This window comes from Anomaloglossus baeobatrachus, unplaced genomic scaffold, assembly GCF_048569485.1.
Source record: "Anomaloglossus baeobatrachus isolate aAnoBae1 unplaced genomic scaffold, aAnoBae1.hap1 Scaffold_275, whole genome shotgun sequence".
In the NCBI taxonomy this organism is placed as follows: Eukaryota; Metazoa; Chordata; class Amphibia; order Anura; family Aromobatidae; genus Anomaloglossus; species Anomaloglossus baeobatrachus.
Window position 1 is genome coordinate 119,367 of NW_027442244.1, and position 23,807 is coordinate 143,173.

Below are 23,807 nucleotides of genomic sequence, written 5' to 3' on the forward strand. Positions count from 1 at the left end.
GGAGAGAGAGCGAGAGGGAGACAAACCCACGCCTACACAAGACATTTTGTCACCCAAGCCAACCCTTGAAAAGGCTGCTTTGCAGAGCAAAAACAAGAAGAATGGTGCGTTTTGCAGCCGCCGCCCACTGCAATGAATCTGAATAACTCCTCCTTTAGGGCGCAAGCAACTCCCCTCCCCCTTGCAGTCTTTCCAATTCACGATACAAAAAGACGGACAGGACAGGTTGCCTGACTTTCCGTCACTGCCACCCTTTGCCATCCTTACCCGTAGAAAGCCCTTTCATCATCCCCAAACCCTAATCTTTTCCCTTTCCTTCCCAGCCCCCAAACCCTGCCCTCTGTACCTTTCTCACCACCCGCTTCCCTTCTCCTGTCATCCCCCTACCACCCGGGAAAAAAAGAGATTGCCCCCTCCTTCCACTAGCCCACCCTCCCACCCAAAGAACAACTTCTTCTGCGCAGCTTGTTTTCTAGGCAGCAGCGCTATTGTGATGTCATCGGGGGGCATTGTGACAAGCCGCCAGTGTTCCGTCTCTTCATGTTGTGCACAGTTCAAACGGAAAATACATCAACAGGCAGACTACAGAAAAGCTTACTATCAAAGGTTAGAGGGGGGCTTTCTCAGAGGGCTTTTTACAGTTTTTCTATTCCCAATTAGCCGTTTAAGTGTACTTATTGAAAGTAGTAATTCTTTCATAGGCCGCCCTTTCTTAGTATTTGACGTTCCTTATATTGCGGTATGAGGCTTCGCAGTAGGTTGCAAACATTCATCACCCATGACTGTCCCCAATTGAGCTCAGAAGCTCAATGTCTATCATGACCTCTCTTTTAGAATGTCCAAGAGCAAGCAAACTATTCCTCCAGGAGAGGGCGCCAACAGACTACTAAAGAGATCATCATTACTCAAAGAAAACCCCAAAAACCAATGCATGATAGGAATAAACAGGTAACTTTCTTTGGAGTGGAAGCGGAGAGATCGCACCAGATGCCAATTCTAGATCTTATCACACCTGTGGTCACTGCAGCAGCAGGTGAATCCACTTTGTCCAAAAGGGATCTATTCCATTCAATTGCAAATGATCTAGATAAGACAGAGAACTGCAGCACGGGGACATAGCCGAGTTGGTCAGGTTGAGTGGTGATGAGTTTGCTATTTGGATGAATAAAGAAAGTCAAAAGTGTGAAAGATAAAAAACAAAAGGAGGAAGTGTGAAAAGTGAATGGGCCAAATTGAGGTGCATATGAAGACGTATGCTTTCTTCCAATTCATTAAATCGGGCTAATATGAATCAGGTGAATTGAGTTCTGCTTTTGGAAACTGGGTTAAGAAGGGGTGCACCGTTCCTGGAGGTACTGCAATACCAGGTCAATGCGTGGAGTGGACAGAGCAAGCTCTTTTTCCATCTCCCTGTTCTAAAAATCCATTTAATATATGGTCCCCAGATAGGGACGTATCAGATATTAAACTGATAAGAACAGATACTACACTTGATCTTAGCCAAAAGGCCGAGAAGCGATAACCAGAATTGGTTTGGGCCTCGAGTGGCACCCTGGCCTATGCCGGACACATCTTAGGGAGAGAGAGCGAGAGGGAGACAAACCCACGCCTACACAAGACATTTTGTCACCCAAGCCAACCCTTGAAAAGGCTGCTTTGCAGAGCAAAAACAAGAAGAATGGTGCGTTTTGCAGCCGCCGCCCACTGCAATGAATCTGAATAACTCCTCCTTTAGGGCGCAAGCAACTCCCCTCCCCCTTGCAGTCTTTCCAATTCACGATACAAAAAGACGGACAGGACAGGTTGCCTGACTTTCCGTCACTGCCACCCTTTGCCATCCTTACCCGTAGAAAGCCCTTTCATCATCCCCAAACCCTAATCTTTTCCCTTTCCTTCCCAGCCCCCAAACCCTGCCCTCTGTACCTTTCTCACCACCCGCTTCCCTTCTCCTGTCATCCCCCTACCACCCGGGAAAAAAAGAGATTGCCCCCTCCTTCCACTAGCCCACCCTCCCACCCAAAGAACAACTTCTTCTGCGCAGCTTGTTTTCTAGGCAGCAGCGCTATTGTGATGTCATCGGGGGGCATTGTGACAAGCCGCCAGTGTTCCGTCTCTTCATGTTGTGCACAGTTCAAACGGAAAATACATCAACAGGCAGACTACAGAAAAGCTTACTATCAAAGGTTAGAGGGGGGCTTTCTCAGAGGGCTTTTTACAGTTTTTCTATTCCCAATTAGCCGTTTAAGTGTACTTATTGAAAGTAGTAATTCTTTCATAGGCCGCCCTTTCTTAGTATTTGACGTTCCTTATATTGCGGTATGAGGCTTCGCAGTAGGTTGCAAACATTCATCACCCATGACTGTCCCCAATTGAGCTCAGAAGCTCAATGTCTATCATGACCTCTCTTTTAGAATGTCCAAGAGCAAGCAAACTATTCCTCCAGGAGAGGGCGCCAACAGACTACTAAAGAGATCATCATTACTCAAAGAAAACCCCAAAAACCAATGCATGATAGGAATAAACAGGTAACTTTCTTTGGAGTGGAAGCGGAGAGATCGCACCAGATGCCAATTCTAGATCTTATCACACCTGTGGTCACTGCAGCAGCAGGTGAATCCACTTTGTCCAAAAGGGATCTATTCCATTCAATTGCAAATGATCTAGATAAGACAGAGAACTGCAGCACGGGGACATAGCCGAGTTGGTCAGGTTGAGTGGTGATGAGTTTGCTATTTGGATGAATAAAGAAAGTCAAAAGTGTGAAAGATAAAAAACAAAAGGAGGAAGTGTGAAAAGTGAATGGGCCAAATTGAGGTGCATATGAAGACGTATGCTTTCTTCCAATTCATTAAATCGGGCTAATATGAATCAGGTGAATTGAGTTCTGCTTTTGGAAACTGGGTTAAGAAGGGGTGCACCGTTCCTGGAGGTACTGCAATACCAGGTCAATGCGTGGAGTGGACAGAGCAAGCTCTTTTTCCATCTCCCTGTTCTAAAAATCCATTTAATATATGGTCCCCAGATAGGGGACGTATCAGATATTAAACTGATAAGAACAGATACTACACTTGATCTTAGCCAAAAGGCCGAGAAGCGATAACCAGAATTGGTTTGGGCCTCGAGTGGCACCCTGGCCTATGCCGGACACATCTTAGGGAGAGAGAGCGAGAGGGAGACAAACCCACGCCTACACAAGACATTTTGTCACCCAAGCCAACCCTTGAAAAGGCTGCTTTGCAGAGCAAAAACAAGAAGAATGGTGCGTTTTGCAGCCGCCGCCCACTGCAATGAATCTGAATAACTCCTCCTTTAGGGCGCAAGCAACTCCCCTCCCCCTTGCAGTCTTTCCAATTCACGATACAAAAAGACGGACAGGACAGGTTGCCTGACTTTCCGTCACTGCCACCCTTTGCCATCCTTACCCGTAGAAAGCCCTTTCATCATCCCCAAACCCTAATCTTTTCCCTTTCCTTCCCAGCCCCCAAACCCTGCCCTCTGTACCTTTCTCACCACCCGCTTCCCTTCTCCTGTCATCCCCCTACCACCCGGGAAAAAAAGAGATTGCCCCCTCCTTCCACTAGCCCACCCTCCCACCCAAAGAACAACTTCTTCTGCGCAGCTTGTTTTCTAGGCAGCAGCGCTATTGTGATGTCATCGGGGGGCATTGTGACAAGCCGCCAGTGTTCCGTCTCTTCATGTTGTGCACAGTTCAAACGGAAAATACATCAACAGGCAGACTACAGAAAAGCTTACTATCAAAGGTTAGAGGGGGGCTTTCTCAGAGGGCTTTTTACAGTTTTTCTATTCCCAATTAGCCGTTTAAGTGTACTTATTGAAAGTAGTAATTCTTTCATAGGCCGCCCTTTCTTAGTATTTGACGTTCCTTATATTGCGGTATGAGGCTTCGCAGTAGGTTGCAAACATTCATCACCCATGACTGTCCCCAATTGAGCTCAGAAGCTCAATGTCTATCATGACCTCTCTTTTAGAATGTCCAAGAGCAAGCAAACTATTCCTCCAGGAGAGGGCGCCAACAGACTACTAAAGAGATCATCATTACTCAAAGAAAACCCCAAAAACCAATGCATGATAGGAATAAACAGGTAACTTTCTTTGGAGTGGAAGCGGAGAGATCGCACCAGATGCCAATTCTAGATCTTATCACACCTGTGGTCACTGCAGCAGCAGGTGAATCCACTTTGTCCAAAAGGGATCTATTCCATTCAATTGCAAATGATCTAGATAAGACAGAGAACTGCAGCACGGGGACATAGCCGAGTTGGTCAGGTTGAGTGGTGATGAGTTTGCTATTTGGATGAATAAAGAAAGTCAAAAGTGTGAAAGATAAAAAACAAAAGGAGGAAGTGTGAAAAGTGAATGGGCCAAATTGAGGTGCATATGAAGACGTATGCTTTCTTCCAATTCATTAAATCGGGCTAATATGAATCAGGTGAATTGAGTTCTGCTTTTGGAAACTGGGTTAAGAAGGGGTGCACCGTTCCTGGAGGTACTGCAATACCAGGTCAATGCGTGGAGTGGACAGAGCAAGCTCTTTTTCCATCTCCCTGTTCTAAAAATCCATTTAATATATGGTCCCCAGATAGGGGACGTATCAGATATTAAACTGATAAGAACAGATACTACACTTGATCTTAGCCAAAAGGCCGAGAAGCGATAACCAGAATTGGTTTGGGCCTCGAGTGGCACCCTGGCCTATGCCGGACACATCTTAGGGAGAGAGAGCGAGAGGGAGACAAACCCACGCCTACACAAGACATTTTGTCACCCAAGCCAACCCTTGAAAAGGCTGCTTTGCAGAGCAAAAACAAGAAGAATGGTGCGTTTTGCAGCCGCCGCCCACTGCAATGAATCTGAATAACTCCTCCTTTAGGGCGCAAGCAACTCCCCTCCCCCTTGCAGTCTTTCCAATTCACGATACAAAAAGACGGACAGGACAGGTTGCCTGACTTTCCGTCACTGCCACCCTTTGCCATCCTTACCCGTAGAAAGCCCTTTCATCATCCCCAAACCCTAATCTTTTCCCTTTCCTTCCCAGCCCCCAAACCCTGCCCTCTGTACCTTTCTCACCACCCGCTTCCCTTCTCCTGTCATCCCCCTACCACCCGGGAAAAAAAGAGATTGCCCCCTCCTTCCACTAGCCCACCCTCCCACCCAAAGAACAACTTCTTCTGCGCAGCTTGTTTTCTAGGCAGCAGCGCTATTGTGATGTCATCGGGGGGCATTGTGACAAGCCGCCAGTGTTCCGTCTCTTCATGTTGTGCACAGTTCAAACGGAAAATACATCAACAGGCAGACTACAGAAAAGCTTACTATCAAAGGTTAGAGGGGGGCTTTCTCAGAGGGCTTTTTACAGTTTTTCTATTCCCAATTAGCCGTTTAAGTGTACTTATTGAAAGTAGTAATTCTTTCATAGGCCGCCCTTTCTTAGTATTTGACGTTCCTTATATTGCGGTATGAGGCTTCGCAGTAGGTTGCAAACATTCATCACCCATGACTGTCCCCAATTGAGCTCAGAAGCTCAATGTCTATCATGACCTCTCTTTTAGAATGTCCAAGAGCAAGCAAACTATTCCTCCAGGAGAGGGCGCCAACAGACTACTAAAGAGATCATCATTACTCAAAGAAAACCCCAAAAACCAATGCATGATAGGAATAAACAGGTAACTTTCTTTGGAGTGGAAGCGGAGAGATCGCACCAGATGCCAATTCTAGATCTTATCACACCTGTGGTCACTGCAGCAGCAGGTGAATCCACTTTGTCCAAAAGGGATCTATTCCATTCAATTGCAAATGATCTAGATAAGACAGAGAACTGCAGCACGGGGACATAGCCGAGTTGGTCAGGTTGAGTGGTGATGAGTTTGCTATTTGGATGAATAAAGAAAGTCAAAAGTGTGAAAGATAAAAAACAAAAGGAGGAAGTGTGAAAAGTGAATGGGCCATATTGAGGTGCATATGAAGACGTATGCTTTCTTCCAATTCATTAAATCGGGCTAATATGAATCAGGTGAATTGAGTTCTGCTTTTGGAAACTGGGTTAAGAAGGGGTGCACCGTTCCTGGAGGTACTGCAATACCAGGTCAATGCGTGGAGTGGACAGAGCAAGCTCTTTTTCCATCTCCCTGTTCTAAAAATCCATTTAATATATGGTCCCCAGATAGGGGACGTATCAGATATTAAACTGATAAGAACAGATACTACACTTGATCTTAGCCAAAAGGCCGAGAAGCGATAACCAGAATTGGTTTGGGCCTCGAGTGGCACCCTGGCCTATGCCGGACACATCTTAGGGAGAGAGAGCGAGAGGGAGACAAACCCACGCCTACACAAGACATTTTGTCACCCAAGCCAACCCTTGAAAAGGCTGCTTTGCAGAGCAAAAACAAGAAGAATGGTGCGTTTTGCAGCCGCCGCCCACTGCAATGAATCTGAATAACTCCTCCTTTAGGGCGCAAGCAACTCCCCTCCCCCTTGCAGTCTTTCCAATTCACGATACAAAAAGACGGACAGGACAGGTTGCCTGACTTTCCGTCACTGCCACCCTTTGCCATCCTTACCCGTAGAAAGCCCTTTCATCATCCCCAAACCCTAATCTTTTCCCTTTCCTTCCCAGCCCCCAAACCCTGCCCTCTGTACCTTTCTCACCACCCGCTTCCCTTCTCCTGTCATCCCCCTACCACCCGGGAAAAAAAGAGATTGCCCCCTCCTTCCACTAGCCCACCCTCCCACCCAAAGAACAACTTCTTCTGCGCAGCTTGTTTTCTAGGCAGCAGCGCTATTGTGATGTCATCGGGGGGCATTGTGACAAGCCGCCAGTGTTCCGTCTCTTCATGTTGTGCACAGTTCAAACGGAAAATACATCAACAGGCAGACTACAGAAAAGCTTACTATCAAAGGTTAGAGGGGGGCTTTCTCAGAGGGCTTTTTACAGTTTTTCTATTCCCAATTAGCCGTTTAAGTGTACTTATTGAAAGTAGTAATTCTTTCATAGGCCGCCCTTTCTTAGTATTTGACGTTCCTTATATTGCGGTATGAGGCTTCGCAGTAGGTTGCAAACATTCATCACCCATGACTGTCCCCAATTGAGCTCAGAAGCTCAATGTCTATCATGACCTCTCTTTTAGAATGTCCAAGAGCAAGCAAACTATTCCTCCAGGAGAGGGCGCCAACAGACTACTAAAGAGATCATCATTACTCAAAGAAAACCCCAAAAACCAATGCATGATAGGAATAAACAGGTAACTTTCTTTGGAGTGGAAGCGGAGAGATCGCACCAGATGCCAATTCTAGATCTTATCACACCTGTGGTCACTGCAGCAGCAGGTGAATCCACTTTGTCCAAAAGGGATCTATTCCATTCAATTGCAAATGATCTAGATAAGACAGAGAACTGCAGCACGGGGACATAGCCGAGTTGGTCAGGTTGAGTGGTGATGAGTTTGCTATTTGGATGAATAAAGAAAGTCAAAAGTGTGAAAGATAAAAAACAAAAGGAGGAAGTGTGAAAAGTGAATGGGCCAAATTGAGGTGCATATGAAGACGTATGCTTTCTTCCAATTCATTAAATCGGGCTAATATGAATCAGGTGAATTGAGTTCTGCTTTTGGAAACTGGGTTAAGAAGGGGTGCACCGTTCCTGGAGGTACTGCAATACCAGGTCAATGCGTGGAGTGGACAGAGCAAGCTCTTTTTCCATCTCCCTGTTCTAAAAATCCATTTAATATATGGTCCCCAGATAGGGGACGTATCAGATATTAAACTGATAAGAACAGATACTACACTTGATCTTAGCCAAAAGGCCGAGAAGCGATAACCAGAATTGGTTTGGGCCTCGAGTGGCACCCTGGCCTATGCCGGACACATCTTAGGGAGAGAGAGCGAGAGGGAGACAAACCCACGCCTACACAAGACATTTTGTCACCCAAGCCAACCCTTGAAAAGGCTGCTTTGCAGAGCAAAAACAAGAAGAATGGTGCGTTTTGCAGCCGCCGCCCACTGCAATGAATCTGAATAACTCCTCCTTTAGGGCGCAAGCAACTCCCCTCCCCCTTGCAGTCTTTCCAATTCACGATACAAAAAGACGGACAGGACAGGTTGCCTGACTTTCCGTCACTGCCACCCTTTGCCATCCTTACCCGTAGAAAGCCCTTTCATCATCCCCAAACCCTAATCTTTTCCCTTTCCTTCCCAGCCCCCAAACCCTGCCCTCTGTACCTTTCTCACCACCCGCTTCCCTTCTCCTGTCATCCCCCTACCACCCGGGAAAAAAAGAGATTGCCCCCTCCTTCCACTAGCCCACCCTCCCACCCAAAGAACAACTTCTTCTGCGCAGCTTGTTTTCTAGGCAGCAGCGCTATTGTGATGTCATCGGGGGGCATTGTGACAAGCCGCCAGTGTTCCGTCTCTTCATGTTGTGCACAGTTCAAACGGAAAATACATCAACAGGCAGACTACAGAAAAGCTTACTATCAAAGGTTAGAGGGGGGCTTTCTCAGAGGGCTTTTTACAGTTTTTCTATTCCCAATTAGCCGTTTAAGTGTACTTATTGAAAGTAGTAATTCTTTCATAGGCCGCCCTTTCTTAGTATTTGACGTTCCTTATATTGCGGTATGAGGCTTCGCAGTAGGTTGCAAACATTCATCACCCATGACTGTCCCCAATTGAGCTCAGAAGCTCAATGTCTATCATGACCTCTCTTTTAGAATGTCCAAGAGCAAGCAAACTATTCCTCCAGGAGAGGGCGCCAACAGACTACTAAAGAGATCATCATTACTCAAAGAAAACCCCAAAAACCAATGCATGATAGGAATAAACAGGTAACTTTCTTTGGAGTGGAAGCGGAGAGATCGCACCAGATGCCAATTCTAGATCTTATCACACCTGTGGTCACTGCAGCAGCAGGTGAATCCACTTTGTCCAAAAGGGATCTATTCCATTCAATTGCAAATGATCTAGATAAGACAGAGAACTGCAGCACGGGGACATAGCCGAGTTGGTCAGGTTGAGTGGTGATGAGTTTGCTATTTGGATGAATAAAGAAAGTCAAAAGTGTGAAAGATAAAAAACAAAAGGAGGAAGTGTGAAAAGTGAATGGGCCAAATTGAGGTGCATATGAAGACGTATGCTTTCTTCCAATTCATTAAATCGGGCTAATATGAATCAGGTGAATTGAGTTCTGCTTTTGGAAACTGGGTTAAGAAGGGGTGCACCGTTCCTGGAGGTACTGCAATACCAGGTCAATGCGTGGAGTGGACAGAGCAAGCTCTTTTTCCATCTCCCTGTTCTAAAAATCCATTTAATATATGGTCCCCAGATAGGGGACGTATCAGATATTAAACTGATAAGAACAGATACTACACTTGATCTTAGCCAAAAGGCCGAGAAGCGATAACCAGAATTGGTTTGGGCCTCGAGTGGCACCCTGGCCTATGCCGGACACATCTTAGGGAGAGAGAGCGAGAGGGAGACAAACCCACGCCTACACAAGACATTTTGTCACCCAAGCCAACCCTTGAAAAGGCTGCTTTGCAGAGCAAAAACAAGAAGAATGGTGCGTTTTGCAGCCGCCGCCCACTGCAATGAATCTGAATAACTCCTCCTTTAGGGCGCAAGCAACTCCCCTCCCCCTTGCAGTCTTTCCAATTCACGATACAAAAAGACGGACAGGACAGGTTGCCTGACTTTCCGTCACTGCCACCCTTTGCCATCCTTACCCGTAGAAAGCCCTTTCATCATCCCCAAACCCTAATCTTTTCCCTTTCCTTCCCAGCCCCCAAACCCTGCCCTCTGTACCTTTCTCACCACCCGCTTCCCTTCTCCTGTCATCCCCCTACCACCCGGGAAAAAAAGAGATTGCCCCCTCCTTCCACTAGCCCACCCTCCCACCCAAAGAACAACTTCTTCTGCGCAGCTTGTTTTCTAGGCAGCAGCGCTATTGTGATGTCATCGGGGGGCATTGTGACAAGCCGCCAGTGTTCCGTCTCTTCATGTTGTGCACAGTTCAAACGGAAAATACATCAACAGGCAGACTACAGAAAAGCTTACTATCAAAGGTTAGAGGGGGGCTTTCTCAGAGGGCTTTTTACAGTTTTTCTATTCCCAATTAGCCGTTTAAGTGTACTTATTGAAAGTAGTAATTCTTTCATAGGCCGCCCTTTCTTAGTATTTGACGTTCCTTATATTGCGGTATGAGGCTTCGCAGTAGGTTGCAAACATTCATCACCCATGACTGTCCCCAATTGAGCTCAGAAGCTCAATGTCTATCATGACCTCTCTTTTAGAATGTCCAAGAGCAAGCAAACTATTCCTCCAGGAGAGGGCGCCAACAGACTACTAAAGAGATCATCATTACTCAAAGAAAACCCCAAAAACCAATGCATGATAGGAATAAACAGGTAACTTTCTTTGGAGTGGAAGCGGAGAGATCGCACCAGATGCCAATTCTAGATCTTATCACACCTGTGGTCACTGCAGCAGCAGGTGAATCCACTTTGTCCAAAAGGGATCTATTCCATTCAATTGCAAATGATCTAGATAAGACAGAGAACTGCAGCACGGGGACATAGCCGAGTTGGTCAGGTTGAGTGGTGATGAGTTTGCTATTTGGATGAATAAAGAAAGTCAAAAGTGTGAAAGATAAAAAACAAAAGGAGGAAGTGTGAAAAGTGAATGGGCCATATTGAGGTGCATATGAAGACGTATGCTTTCTTCCAATTCATTAAATCGGGCTAATATGAATCAGGTGAATTGAGTTCTGCTTTTGGAAACTGGGTTAAGAAGGGGTGCACCGTTCCTGGAGGTACTGCAATACCAGGTCAATGCGTGGAGTGGACAGAGCAAGCTCTTTTTCCATCTCCCTGTTCTAAAAATCCATTTAATATATGGTCCCCAGATAGGGGACGTATCAGATATTAAACTGATAAGAACAGATACTACACTTGATCTTAGCCAAAAGGCCGAGAAGCGATAACCAGAATTGGTTTGGGCCTCGAGTGGCACCCTGGCCTATGCCGGACACATCTTAGGGAGAGAGAGCGAGAGGGAGACAAACCCACGCCTACACAAGACATTTTGTCACCCAAGCCAACCCTTGAAAAGGCTGCTTTGCAGAGCAAAAACAAGAAGAATGGTGCGTTTTGCAGCCGCCGCCCACTGCAATGAATCTGAATAACTCCTCCTTTAGGGCGCAAGCAACTCCCCTCCCCCTTGCAGTCTTTCCAATTCACGATACAAAAAGACGGACAGGACAGGTTGCCTGACTTTCCGTCACTGCCACCCTTTGCCATCCTTACCCGTAGAAAGCCCTTTCATCATCCCCAAACCCTAATCTTTTCCCTTTCCTTCCCAGCCCCCAAACCCTGCCCTCTGTACCTTTCTCACCACCCGCTTCCCTTCTCCTGTCATCCCCCTACCACCCGGGAAAAAAAGAGATTGCCCCCTCCTTCCACTAGCCCACCCTCCCACCCAAAGAACAACTTCTTCTGCGCAGCTTGTTTTCTAGGCAGCAGCGCTATTGTGATGTCATCGGGGGGCATTGTGACAAGCCGCCAGTGTTCCGTCTCTTCATGTTGTGCACAGTTCAAACGGAAAATACATCAACAGGCAGACTACAGAAAAGCTTACTATCAAAGGTTAGAGGGGGGCTTTCTCAGAGGGCTTTTTACAGTTTTTCTATTCCCAATTAGCCGTTTAAGTGTACTTATTGAAAGTAGTAATTCTTTCATAGGCCGCCCTTTCTTAGTATTTGACGTTCCTTATATTGCGGTATGAGGCTTCGCAGTAGGTTGCAAACATTCATCACCCATGACTGTCCCCAATTGAGCTCAGAAGCTCAATGTCTATCATGACCTCTCTTTTAGAATGTCCAAGAGCAAGCAAACTATTCCTCCAGGAGAGGGCGCCAACAGACTACTAAAGAGATCATCATTACTCAAAGAAAACCCCAAAAACCAATGCATGATAGGAATAAACAGGTAACTTTTTTGGAGTGGAAGCGGAGAGATCGCACCAGATGCCAATTCTAGATCTTATCACACCTGTGATCACTGCAGCAGCAGGTGAATCCACTTTGTCCAAAAGGGATCTATTCCATTCAATTGCAAATGATCTAGATAAGACAGAGAACTGCAGCACGGGGACATAGCCGAGTTGGTCAGGTTGAGTGGTGATGAGTTTGCTATTTGGATGAATAAAGAAAGTCAAAAGTGTGAAAGATAAAAAACAAAAGGAGGAAGTGTGAAAAGTGAATGGGCCAAATTGAGGTGCATATGAAGACGTATGCTTTCTTCCAATTCATTAAATCGGGCTAATATGAATCAGGTGAATTGAGTTCTGCTTTTGGAAACTGGGTTAAGAAGGGGTGCACCGTTCCTGGAGGTACTGCAATACCAGGTCAATGCGTGGAGTGGACAGAGCAAGCTCTTTTTCCATCTCCCTGTTCTAAAAATCCATTTAATATATGGTCCCCAGATAGGGGACGTATCAGATATTAAACTGATAAGAACAGATACTACACTTGATCTTAGCCAAAAGGCCGAGAAGCTATAACCAGAATTGGTTTGGGCCTCGAGTGGCACCCTGGCCTATGCCGGACACATCTTAGGGAGAGAGAGCGAGAGGGAGACAAACCCACGCCTACACAAGACATTTTGTCACCCAAGCCAACCCTTGAAAAGGCTGCTTTGCAGAGCAAAAACAAGAAGAATGGTGCGTTTTGCAGCCGCCGCCCACTGCAATGAATCTGAATAACTCCTCCTTTAGGGCGCAAGCAACTCCCCTCCCCCTTGCAGTCTTTCCAATTCACGATACAAAAAGACGGACAGGACAGGTTGCCTGACTTTCCGTCACTGCCACCCTTTGCCATCCTTACCCGTAGAAAGCCCTTTCATCATCCCCAAACCCTAATCTTTTCCCTTTCCTTCCCAGCCCCCAAACCCTGCCCTCTGTACCTTTCTCACCACCCGCTTCCCTTCTCCTGTCATCCCCCTACCACCCGGGAAAAAAAGAGATTGCCCCCTCCTTCCACTAGCCCACCCTCCCACCCAAAGAACAACTTCTTCTGCGCAGCTTGTTTTCTAGGCAGCAGCGCTATTGTGATGTCATCGGGGGGCATTGTGACAAGCCGCCAGTGTTCCGTCTCTTCATGTTGTGCACAGTTCAAACGGAAAATACATCAACAGGCAGACTACAGAAAAGCTTACTATCAAAGGTTAGAGGGGGGCTTTCTCAGAGGGCTTTTTACAGTTTTTCTATTCCCAATTAGCCGTTTAAGTGTACTTATTGAAAGTAGTAATTCTTTCATAGGCCGCCCTTTCTTAGTATTTGACGTTCCTTATATTGCGGTATGAGGCTTCGCAGTAGGTTGCAAACATTCATCACCCATGACTGTCCCCAATTGAGCTCAGAAGCTCAATGTCTATCATGACCTCTCTTTTAGAATGTCCAAGAGCAAGCAAACTATTCCTCCAGGAGAGGGCGCCAACAGACTACTAAAGAGATCATCATTACTCAAAGAAAACCCCAAAAACCAATGCATGATAGGAATAAACAGGTAACTTTCTTTGGAGTGGAAGCGGAGAGATCGCACCAGATGCCAATTCTAGATCTTATCACACCTGTGGTCACTGCAGCAGCAGGTGAATCCACTTTGTCCAAAAGGGATCTATTCCATTCAATTGCAAATGATCTAGATAAGACAGAGAACTGCAGCACGGGGACATAGCCGAGTTGGTCAGGTTGAGTGGTGATGAGTTTGCTATTTGGATGAATAAAGAAAGTCAAAAGTGTGAAAGATAAAAAACAAAAGGAGGAAGTGTGAAAAGTGAATGGGCCAAATTGAGGTGCATATGAAGACGTATGCTTTCTTCCAATTCATTAAATCGGGCTAATATGAATCAGGTGAATTGAGTTCTGCTTTTGGAAACTGGGTTAAGAAGGGGTGCACCGTTCCTGGAGGTACTGCAATACCAGGTCAATGCGTGGAGTGGACAGAGCAAGCTCTTTTTCCATCTCCCTGTTCTAAAAATCCATTTAATATATGGTCCCCAGATAGGGGACGTATCAGATATTAAACTGATAAGAACAGATACTACACTTGATCTTAGCCAAAAGGCCGAGAAGCGATAACCAGAATTGGTTTGGGCCTCGAGTGGCACCCTGGCCTATGCCGGACACATCTTAGGGAGAGAGAGCGAGAGGGAGACAAACCCACGCCTACACAAGACATTTTGTCACCCAAGCCAACCCTTGAAAAGGCTGCTTTGCAGAGCAAAAACAAGAAGAATGGTGCGTTTTGCAGCCGCCGCCCACTGCAATGAATCTGAATAACTCCTCCTTTAGGGCGCAAGCAACTCCCCTCCCCCTTGCAGTCTTTCCAATTCACGATACAAAAAGACGGACAGGACAGGTTGCCTGACTTTCCGTCACTGCCACCCTTTGCCATCCTTACCCGTAGAAAGCCCTTTCATCATCCCCAAACCCTAATCTTTTCCCTTTCCTTCCCAGCCCCCAAACCCTGCCCTCTGTACCTTTCTCACCACCCGCTTCCCTTCTCCTGTCATCCCCCTACCACCCGGGAAAAAAAGAGATTGCCCCCTCCTTCCACTAGCCCACCCTCCCACCCAAAGAACAACTTCTTCTGCGCAGCTTGTTTTCTAGGCAGCAGCGCTATTGTGATGTCATCGGGGGGCATTGTGACAAGCCGCCAGTGTTCCGTCTCTTCATGTTGTGCACAGTTCAAACGGAAAATACATCAACAGGCAGACTACAGAAAAGCTTACTATCAAAGGTTAGAGGGGGGCTTTCTCAGAGGGCTTTTTACAGTTTTTCTATTCCCAATTAGCCGTTTAAGTGTACTTATTGAAAGTAGTAATTCTTTCATAGGCCGCCCTTTCTTAGTATTTGACGTTCCTTATATTGCGGTATGAGGCTTCGCAGTAGGTTGCAAACATTCATCACCCATGACTGTCCCCAATTGAGCTCAGAAGTTCAATGTCTATCATGACCTCTCTTTTAGAATGTCCAAGAGCAAGCAAACTATTCCTCCAGGAGAGGGCGCCAACAGACTACTAAAGAGATCATCATTACTCAAAGAAAACCCCAAAAACCAATGCATGATAGGAATAAACAGGTAACTTTCTTTGGAGTGGAAGCGGAGAGATCGCACCAGATGCCAATTCTAGATCTTATCACACCTGTGGTCACTGCAGCAGCAGGTGAATCCACTTTGTCCAAAAGGGATCTATTCCATTCAATTGCAAATGATCTAGATAAGACAGAGAACTGCAGCACGGGGACATAGCCGAGTTGGTCAGGTTGAGTGGTGATGAGTTTGCTATTTGGATGAATAAAGAAAGTCAAAAGTGTGAAAGATAAAAAACAAAAGGAGGAAGTGTGAAAAGTGAATGGGCCAAATTGAGGTGCATATGAAGACGTATGCTTTCTTCCAATTCATTAAATCGGGCTAATATGAATCAGGTGAATTGAGTTCTGCTTTTGGAAACTGGGTTAAGAAGGGGTGCACCGTTCCTGGAGGTACTGCAATACCAGGTCAATGCGTGGAGTGGACAGAGCAAGCTCTTTTTCCATCTCCCTGTTCTAAAAATCCATTTAATATATGGTCCCCAGATAGGGGACGTATCAGATATTAAACTGATAAGAACAGATACTACACTTGATCTTAGCCAAAAGGCCGAGAAGCGATAACCAGAATTGGTTTGGGCCTCGAGTGGCACCCTGGCCTATGCCGGACACATCTTAGGGAGAGAGAGCGAGAGGGAGACAAACCCACGCCTACACAAGACATTTTGTCACCCAAGCCAACCCTTGAAAAGGCTGCTTTGCAGAGCAAAAACAAGAAGAATGGTGCGTTTTGCAGCCGCCGCCCACTGCAATGAATCTGAATAACTCCTCCTTTAGGGCGCAAGCAACTCCCCTCCCCCTTGCAGTCTTTCCAATTCACGATACAAAAAGACGGACAGGACAGGTTGCCTGACTTTCCGTCACTGCCACCCTTTGCCATCCTTACCCGTAGAAAGCCCTTTCATCATCCCCAAACCCTAATCTTTTCCCTTTCCTTCCCAGCCCCCAAACCCTGCCCTCTGTACCTTTCTCACCACCCGCTTCCCTTCTCCTGTCATCCCCCTACCACCCGGGAAAAAAAGAGATTGCCCCCTCCTTCCACTAGCCCACCCTCCCACCCAAAGAACAACTTCTTCTGCGCAGCTTGTTTTCTAGGCAGCAGCGCTATTGTGATGTCATCGGGGGGCATTGTGACAAGCCGCCAGTGTTCCGTCTCTTCATGTTGTGCACAGTTCAAACGGAAAATACATCAACAGGCAGACTACAGAAAAGCTTACTATCAAAGGTTAGAGGGGGGCTTTCTCAGAGGGCTTTTTACAGTTTTTCTATTCCCAATTAGCCGTTTAAGTGTACTTATTGAAAGTAGTAATTCTTTCATAGGCCGCCCTTTCTTAGTATTTGACGTTCCTTATATTGCGGTATGAGGCTTCGCAGTAGGTTGCAAACATTCATCACCCATGACTGTCCCCAATTGAGCTCAGAAGCTCAATGTCTATCATGACCTCTCTTTTAGAATGTCCAAGAGCAAGCAAACTATTCCTCCAGGAGAGGGCGCCAACAGACTACTAAAGAGATCATCATTACTCAAAGAAAACCCCAAAAACCAATGCATGATAGGAATAAACAGGTAACTTTCTTTGGAGTGGAAGCGGAGAGATCGCACCAGATGCCAATTCTAGATCTTATCACACCTGTGGTCACTGCAGCAGCAGGTGAATCCACTTTGTCCAAAAGGGATCTATTCCATTCAATTGCAAATGATCTAGATAAGACAGAGAACTGCAGCACGGGGACATAGCCGAGTTGGTCAGGTTGAGTGGTGATGAGTTTGCTATTTGGATGAATAAAGAAAGTCAAAAGTGTGAAAGATAAAAAACAAAAGGAGGAAGTGTGAAAAGTGAATGGGCCAAATTGAGGTGCATATGAAGACGTATGCTTTCTTCCAATTCATTAAATCGGGCTAATATGAATCAGGTGAATTGAGTTCTGCTTTTGGAAACTGGGTTAAGAAGGGGTGCACCGTTCCTGGAGGTACTGCAATACCAGGTCAATGCGTGGAGTGGACAGAGCAAGCTCTTTTTCCATCTCCCTGTTCTAAAAATCCATTTAATATATGGTCCCCAGATAGGGGACGTATCAGATATTAAACTGATAAGAACAGATACTACACTTGATCTTAGCCAAAAGGCCGAGAAGCGATAACCAGAATTGGTTTGGGCCTCGAGTGGCACCCTGGCCTATGCCGGACACATCTTAGGGAGAGAGAGCGAGAGGGAGACAAACCCACGCCTACACAAGACATTTTGTCACCCAAGCCAACCCTTGAAAAGGCTGCTTTGCAGAGCAAAAACAAGAAGAATGGTGCGTTTTGCAGCCGCCGCCCACTGCAATGAATCTGAATAACTCCTCCTTTAGGGCGCAAGCAACTCCCCTCCCCCTTGCAGTCTTTCCAATTCACGATACAAAAAGACGGACAGGACAGGTTGCCTGACTTTCCGTCACTGCCACCCTTTGCCATCCTTACCCGTAGAAAGCCCTTTCATCATCCCCAAACCCTAATCTTTTCCCTTTCCTTCCCAGCCCCCAAACCCTGCCCTCTGTACCTTTCTCACCACCCGCTTCCCTTCTCCTGTCATCCCCCTACCACCCGGGAAAAAAAGAGATTGCCCCCTCCTTCCACTAGCCCACCCTCCCACCCAAAGAACAACTTCTTCTGCGCAGCTTGTTTTCTAGGCAGCAGCGCTATTGTGATGTCATCGGGGGGCATTGTGACAAGCCGCCAGTGTTCCGTCTCTTCATGTTGTGCACAGTTCAAACGGAAAATACATCAACAGGCAGACTACAGAAAAGCTTACTATCAAAGGTTAGAGGGGGGCTTTCTCAGAGGGCTTTTTACAGTTTTTCTATTCCCAATTAGCCGTTTAAGTGTACTTATTGAAAGTAGTAATTCTTTCATAGGCCGCCCTTTCTTAGTATTTGACGTTCCTTATATTGCGGTATGAGGCTTCGCAGTAGGTTGCAAACATTCATCACCCATGACTGTCCCCAATTGAGCTCAGAAGCTCAATGTCTATCATGACCTCTCTTTTAGAATGTCCAAGAGCAAGCAAACTATTCCTCCAGGAGAGGGCGCCAACAGACTACTAAAGAGATCATCATTACTCAAAGAAAACCCCAAAAACCAATGCATGATAGGAATAAACAGGTAACTTTCTTTGGAGTGGAAGCGGAGAGATCGCACCAGATGCCAATTCTAGATCTTATCACACCTGTGGTCACTGCAGCAGCAGGTGAATCCACTTTGTCCAAAAGGGATCTATTCCATTCAATTGCAAATGATCTAGATAAGACAGAGAACTGCAGCACGGGGACATAGCCGAGTTGGTCAGGTTGAGTGGTGATGAGTTTGCTATTTGGATGAATAAAGAAAGTCAAAAGTGTGAAAGATAAAAAACAAAAGGAGGAAGTGTGAAAAGTGAATGGGCCAAATTGAGGTGCATATGAAGACGTATGCTTTCTTCCAATTCATTAAATCGGGCTAATATGAATCAGGTGAATTGAGTTCTGCTTTTGGAAACTGGGTTAAGAAGGGGTGCACCGTTCCTGGAGGTACTGCAATACCAGGTCAATGCGTGGAGTGGACAGAGCAAGCTCTTTTTCCATCTCCCTGTTCTAAAAATCCATTTAATATATGGTCCCCAGATAGGGGACGTATCAGATATTAAACTGATAAGAACAGATACTACACTTGATCTTAGCCAAAAGGCCGAGAAGCGATAACCAGAATTGGTTTGGGCCTCGAGTGGCACCCTGGCCTATGCCGGACACATCTTAGGGAGAGAGAGCGAGAGGGAGACAAACCCACGCCTACACAAGACATTTTGTCACCCAAGCCAACCCTTGAAAAGGCTGCTTTGCAGAGCAAAAACAAGAAGAATGGTGCGTTTTGCAGCCGCCGCCCACTGCAATGAATCTGAATAACTCCTCCTTTAGGGCGCAAGCAACTCCCCTCCCCCTTGCAGTCTTTCCAATTCACGATACAAAAAGACGGACAGGACAGGTTGCCTGACTTTCCGTCACTGCCACCCTTTGCCATCCTTACCCGTAGAAAGCCCTTTCATCATCCCCAAACCCTAATCTTTTCCCTTTCCTTCCCAGCCCCCAAACCCTGCCCTCTGTACCTTTCTCACCACCCGCTTCCCTTCTCCTGTCATCCCCCTACCACCCGGGAAAAAAAGAGATTGCCCCCTCCTTCCACTAGCCCACCCTCCCACCCAAAGAACAACTTCTTCTGCGCAGCTTGTTTTCTAGGCAGCAGCGCTATTGTGATGTCATCGGGGGGCATTGTGACAAGCCGCCAGTGTTCCGTCTCTTCATGTTGTGCACAGTTCAAACGGAAAATACATCAACAGGCAGACTACAGAAAAGCTTACTATCAAAGGTTAGAGGGGGGCTTTCTCAGAGGGCTTTTTACAGTTTTTCTATTCCCAATTAGCCGTTTAAGTGTACTTATTGAAAGTAGTAATTCTTTCATAGGCCGCCCTTTCTTAGTATTTGACGTTCCTTATATTGCGGTATGAGGCTTCGCAGTAGGTTGCAAACATTCATCACCCATGACTGTCCCCAATTGAGCTCAGAAGCTCAATGTCTATCATGACCTCTCTTTTAGAATGTCCAAGAGCAAGCAAACTATTCCTCCAGGAGAGGGCGCCAACAGACTACTAAAGAGATCATCATTACTCAAAGAAAACCCCAAAAACCAATGCATGATAGGAATAAACAGGTAACTTTCTTTGGAGTGGAAGCGGAGAGATCGCACCAGATGCCAATTCTAGATCTTATCACACCTGTGGTCACTGCAGCAGCAGGTGAATCCACTTTGTCCAAAAGGGATCTATTCCATTCAATTGCAAATGATCTAGATAAGACAGAGAACTGCAGCACGGGGACATAGCCGAGTTGGTCAGGTTGAGTGGTGATGAGTTTGCTATTTGGATGAATAAAGAAAGTCAAAAGTGTGAAAGATAAAAAACAAAAGGAGGAAGTGTGAAAAGTGAATGGGCCAAATTGAGGTGCATATGAAGACGTATGCTTTCTTCCAATTCATTAAATCGGGCTAATATGAATCAGGTGAATTGAGTTCTGCTTTTGGAAACTGGGTTAAGAAGGGGTGCACCGTTCCTGGAGGTACTGCAATACCAGGTCAATGCGTGGAGTGGACAGAGCAAGCTCTTTTTCCATCTCCCTGTTCTAAAAATCCATTTAATATATGGTCCCCAGATAGGGGACGTATCAGATATTAAACTGATAAGAACAGATTTTGATTTAATGAAGCTTTCCAAAGCACCACAAAAAATGCATGACCGAAGTCACACCAAAAACAGTGCAAAGGCTAGGATTCGTGTGGACCCCACCGTGAGGAGAGGGTCCCCAAAAATCAACCCCGTCCCTCCGAGCCAGAAGGCCACAGCAAGGGTCAGGGATCTTCGGTGCTCCCCCAAGCCGAAGCCTGGTTGAGCCTTGTCGTTGCTCCCAGCGTCCACCCAGGCATCTTACCCAAGTGGAGTAGAGAGCTACTAGTTGTTGGTTTCCCAGCCGAAACTGCCCGGACCGTCAACCGGTGTTGGTTTCTCAGCCCAAGGCTAACCGGACCTCCAACCGGGTGTTGGTTTCTCAGCCGAAGCTGACCCAGACCTCCAACCAGGTGTTGGTTTCTCAGCCCAAAGCTGACCAGACCTCCGACCGGGATTATAAAAATTTCCCTTCCTAGCCAGAAGGCCGGGATAGGGTAATATGCTCAAAAAGTATGAAAAGGCAAGGTACGGTGTGCTACAGAGCCCAAGGCTTGCCGGGGTCCCAAGCCAGCAAGCTCAGACTCACTCCAGGGTCGTCAGTCCTGGGGCACGTTGTACCATAGCCCCCCACCCTTACTCAGCCTAATAGCCTCGATCCTGGTAGGGCCATGTTTTCCTCTAGATGAATATACTATCCACCCAGAGTACTAGCAAGCGCAACCTTCCAGTGTGCATTGTATCATTGTACTAAGGTGGCCTGGAGCTTAAACCACCTCTTCGAACAACACTACACTTGATCTTAGCCAAAAGGCCGAGAAGCGATAACCAGAATTGGTTTGGGCCTCGAGTGGCACCCTGGCCTATGCCGGACACATCTTAGGGAGAGAGAGCGAGAGGGAGACAAACCCACGCCTACACAAGACATTTTGTCACCCAAGCCAACCCTTGAAAAGGCTGCTTTGCAGAGCAAAAACAAGAAGAATGGTGCGTTTTGCAGCCGCCGCCCACTGCAATGAATCTGAATAACTCCTCCTTTAGGGCGCAAGCAACTCCCCTCCCCCTTGCAGTCTTTCCAATTCACGATACAAAAAGACGGACAGGACAGGTTGCCTGACTTTCCGTCACTGCCACCCTTTGCCATCCTTACCCGTAGAAAGCCCTTTCATCATCCCCAAACCCTAATCTTTTCCCTTTCCTTCCCAGCCCCCAAACCCTGCCCTCTGTACCTTTCTCACCACCCGCTTCCCTTCTCCTGTCATCCCCCTACCACCCGGGAAAAAAAGAGATTGCCCCCTCCTTCCACTAGCCCACCCTCCCACCCAAAGAACAACTTCTTCTGCGCAGCTTGTTTTCTAGGCAGCAGCGCTATTGTGATGTCATCGGGGGGCATTGTGACAAGCCGCCAGTGTTCCGTCTCTTCATGTTGTGCACAGTTCAAACGGAAAATACATCAACAGGCAGACTACAGAAAAGCTTACTATCAAAGGTTAGAGGGGGGCTTTCTCAGAGGGCTTTTTACAGTTTTTCTATTCCCAATTAGCCGTTTAAGTGTACTTATTGAAAGTAGTAATTCTTTCATAGGCCGCCCTTTCTTAGTATTTGACGTTCCTTATATTGCGGTATGAGGCTTCGCAGTAGGTTGCAAACATTCATCACCCATGACTGTCCCCAATTGAGCTCAGAAGCTCAATGTCTATCATGACCTCTCTTTTAGAATGTCCAAGAGCAAGCAAACTATTCCTCCAGGAGAGGGCGCCAACAGACTACTAAAGAGATCATCATTACTCAAAGAAAACCCCAAAAACCAATGCATGATAGGAATAAACAGGTAACTTTCTTTGGAGTGGAAGCGGAGAGATCGCACCAGATGCCAATTCTAGATCTTATCACACCTGTGGTCACTGCAGCAGCAGGTGAATCCACTTTGTCCAAAAGGGATCTATTCCATTCAATTGCAAATGATCTAGATAAGACAGAGAACTGCAGCACGGGGACATAGCCGAGTTGGTCAGGTTGAGTGGTGATGAGTTTGCTATTTGGATGAATAAAGAAAGTCAAAAGTGTGAAAGATAAAAAACAAAAGGAGGAAGTGTGAAAAGTGAATGGGCCAAATTGAGGTGCATATGAAGACGTATGCTTTCTTCCAATTCATTAAATCGGGCTAATATGAATCAGGTGAATTGAGTTCTGCTTTTGGAAACTGGGTTAAGAAGGGGTGCACCGTTCCTGGAGGTACTGCAATACCAGGTCAATGCGTGGAGTGGACAGAGCAAGCTCTTTTTCCATCTCCCTGTTCTAAAAATCCATTTAATATATGGTCCCCAGATAGGGGACGTATCAGATATTAAACTGATAAGAACAGATACTACACTTGATCTTAGCCAAAAGGCCGAGAAGCGATAACCAGAATTGGTTTGGGCCTCGAGTGGCACCCTGGCCTATGCCGGACACATCTTAGGGAGAGAGAGCGAGAGGGAGACAAACCCACGCCTACACAAGACATTTTGTCACCCAAGCCAACCCTTGAAAAGGCTGCTTTGCAGAGCAAAAACAAGAAGAATGGTGCGTTTTGCAGCCGCCGCCCACTGCAATGAATCTGAATAACTCCTCCTTTAGGGCGCAAGCAACTCCCCTCCCCCTTGCAGTCTTTCCAATTCACGATACAAAAAGACGGACAGGACAGGTTGCCTGACTTTCCGTCACTGCCACCCTTTGCCATCCTTACCCGTAGAAAGCCCTTTCATCATCCCCAAACCCTAATCTTTTCCCTTTCCTTCCCAGCCCCCAAACCCTGCCCTCTGTACCTTTCTCACCACCCGCTTCCCTTCTCCTGTCATCCCCCTACCACCCGGGAAAAAAAGAGATTGCCCCCTCCTTCCACTAGCCCACCCTCCCACCCAAAGAACAACTTCTTCTGCGCAGCTTGTTTTCTAGGCAGCAGCGCTATTGTGATGTCATCGGGGGGCATTGTGACAAGCCGCCAGTGTTCCGTCTCTTCATGTTGTGCACAGTTCAAACGGAAAATACATCAACAGGCAGACTACAGAAAAGCTTACTATCAAAGGTTAGAGGGGGGCTTTCTCAGAGGGCTTTTTACAGTTTTTCTATTCCCAATTAGCCGTTTAAGTGTACTTATTGAAAGTAGTAATTCTTTCATAGGCCGCCCTTTCTTAGTATTTGACGTTCCTTATATTGCGGTATGAGGCTTCGCAGTAGGTTGCAAACATTCATCACCCATGACTGTCCCCAATTGAGCTCAGAAGCTCAATGTCTATCATGACCTCTCTTTTAGAATGTCCAAGAGCAAGCAAACTATTCCTCCAGGAGAGGGCGCCAACAGACTACTAAAGAGATCATCATTACTCAAAGAAAACCCCAAAAACCAATGCATGATAGGAATAAACAGGTAACTTT

The 23,807-nt window shown here is 46.5% G+C and overlaps 14 non-coding genes across 14 annotated transcripts; all 14 read right to left on the reverse strand.

The window, feature by feature from the left end:
- Positions 1 to 1,330: 1,330 nt before the first annotated feature.
- Positions 1,331 to 1,520, reverse strand: LOC142265606 (U2 spliceosomal RNA). Its single transcript, XR_012731906.1, has one exon. It is a non-coding gene; the product is annotated as a U2 spliceosomal RNA (small nuclear RNA).
- A 1,387-nt stretch (positions 1,521 to 2,907) lies between these two features.
- LOC142265474 (U2 spliceosomal RNA) lies at positions 2,908 to 3,098 on the reverse strand. Its single transcript, XR_012731786.1, has one exon. It is a non-coding gene; the product is annotated as a U2 spliceosomal RNA (small nuclear RNA).
- A 1,387-nt stretch (positions 3,099 to 4,485) lies between these two features.
- On the reverse strand, positions 4,486 to 4,676 carry LOC142265475 (U2 spliceosomal RNA). The gene has a single exon (XR_012731787.1). It is a non-coding gene; the product is annotated as a U2 spliceosomal RNA (small nuclear RNA).
- A 1,387-nt stretch (positions 4,677 to 6,063) lies between these two features.
- LOC142265477 (U2 spliceosomal RNA) lies at positions 6,064 to 6,254 on the reverse strand. The gene has a single exon (XR_012731789.1). It is a non-coding gene; the product is annotated as a U2 spliceosomal RNA (small nuclear RNA).
- Positions 6,255 to 7,641: 1,387 nt separating this feature from the next.
- Positions 7,642 to 7,832, reverse strand: LOC142265478 (U2 spliceosomal RNA). Its single transcript, XR_012731790.1, has one exon. It is a non-coding gene; the product is annotated as a U2 spliceosomal RNA (small nuclear RNA).
- Positions 7,833 to 9,219: 1,387 nt separating this feature from the next.
- Positions 9,220 to 9,410, reverse strand: LOC142265479 (U2 spliceosomal RNA). Its single transcript, XR_012731791.1, has one exon. It is a non-coding gene; the product is annotated as a U2 spliceosomal RNA (small nuclear RNA).
- A 1,387-nt stretch (positions 9,411 to 10,797) lies between these two features.
- LOC142265480 (U2 spliceosomal RNA) lies at positions 10,798 to 10,988 on the reverse strand. Its single transcript, XR_012731792.1, has one exon. It is a non-coding gene; the product is annotated as a U2 spliceosomal RNA (small nuclear RNA).
- Positions 10,989 to 12,374: 1,386 nt separating this feature from the next.
- Positions 12,375 to 12,565, reverse strand: LOC142265457 (U2 spliceosomal RNA). Its single transcript, XR_012731771.1, has one exon. It is a non-coding gene; the product is annotated as a U2 spliceosomal RNA (small nuclear RNA).
- Positions 12,566 to 13,952: 1,387 nt separating this feature from the next.
- Positions 13,953 to 14,143, reverse strand: LOC142265481 (U2 spliceosomal RNA). Its single transcript, XR_012731793.1, has one exon. It is a non-coding gene; the product is annotated as a U2 spliceosomal RNA (small nuclear RNA).
- Positions 14,144 to 15,530: 1,387 nt separating this feature from the next.
- LOC142265482 (U2 spliceosomal RNA) lies at positions 15,531 to 15,721 on the reverse strand. The gene has a single exon (XR_012731794.1). It is a non-coding gene; the product is annotated as a U2 spliceosomal RNA (small nuclear RNA).
- A 1,387-nt stretch (positions 15,722 to 17,108) lies between these two features.
- LOC142265484 (U2 spliceosomal RNA) lies at positions 17,109 to 17,299 on the reverse strand. The gene has a single exon (XR_012731795.1). It is a non-coding gene; the product is annotated as a U2 spliceosomal RNA (small nuclear RNA).
- A 1,387-nt stretch (positions 17,300 to 18,686) lies between these two features.
- On the reverse strand, positions 18,687 to 18,877 carry LOC142265485 (U2 spliceosomal RNA). Its single transcript, XR_012731796.1, has one exon. It is a non-coding gene; the product is annotated as a U2 spliceosomal RNA (small nuclear RNA).
- A 1,387-nt stretch (positions 18,878 to 20,264) lies between these two features.
- On the reverse strand, positions 20,265 to 20,460 carry LOC142265637 (U2 spliceosomal RNA). The gene has a single exon (XR_012731929.1). It is a non-coding gene; the product is annotated as a U2 spliceosomal RNA (small nuclear RNA).
- A 2,143-nt stretch (positions 20,461 to 22,603) lies between these two features.
- LOC142265486 (U2 spliceosomal RNA) lies at positions 22,604 to 22,794 on the reverse strand. Its single transcript, XR_012731797.1, has one exon. It is a non-coding gene; the product is annotated as a U2 spliceosomal RNA (small nuclear RNA).
- Between the last annotated feature and the right edge of the window lie 1,013 nt (positions 22,795 to 23,807).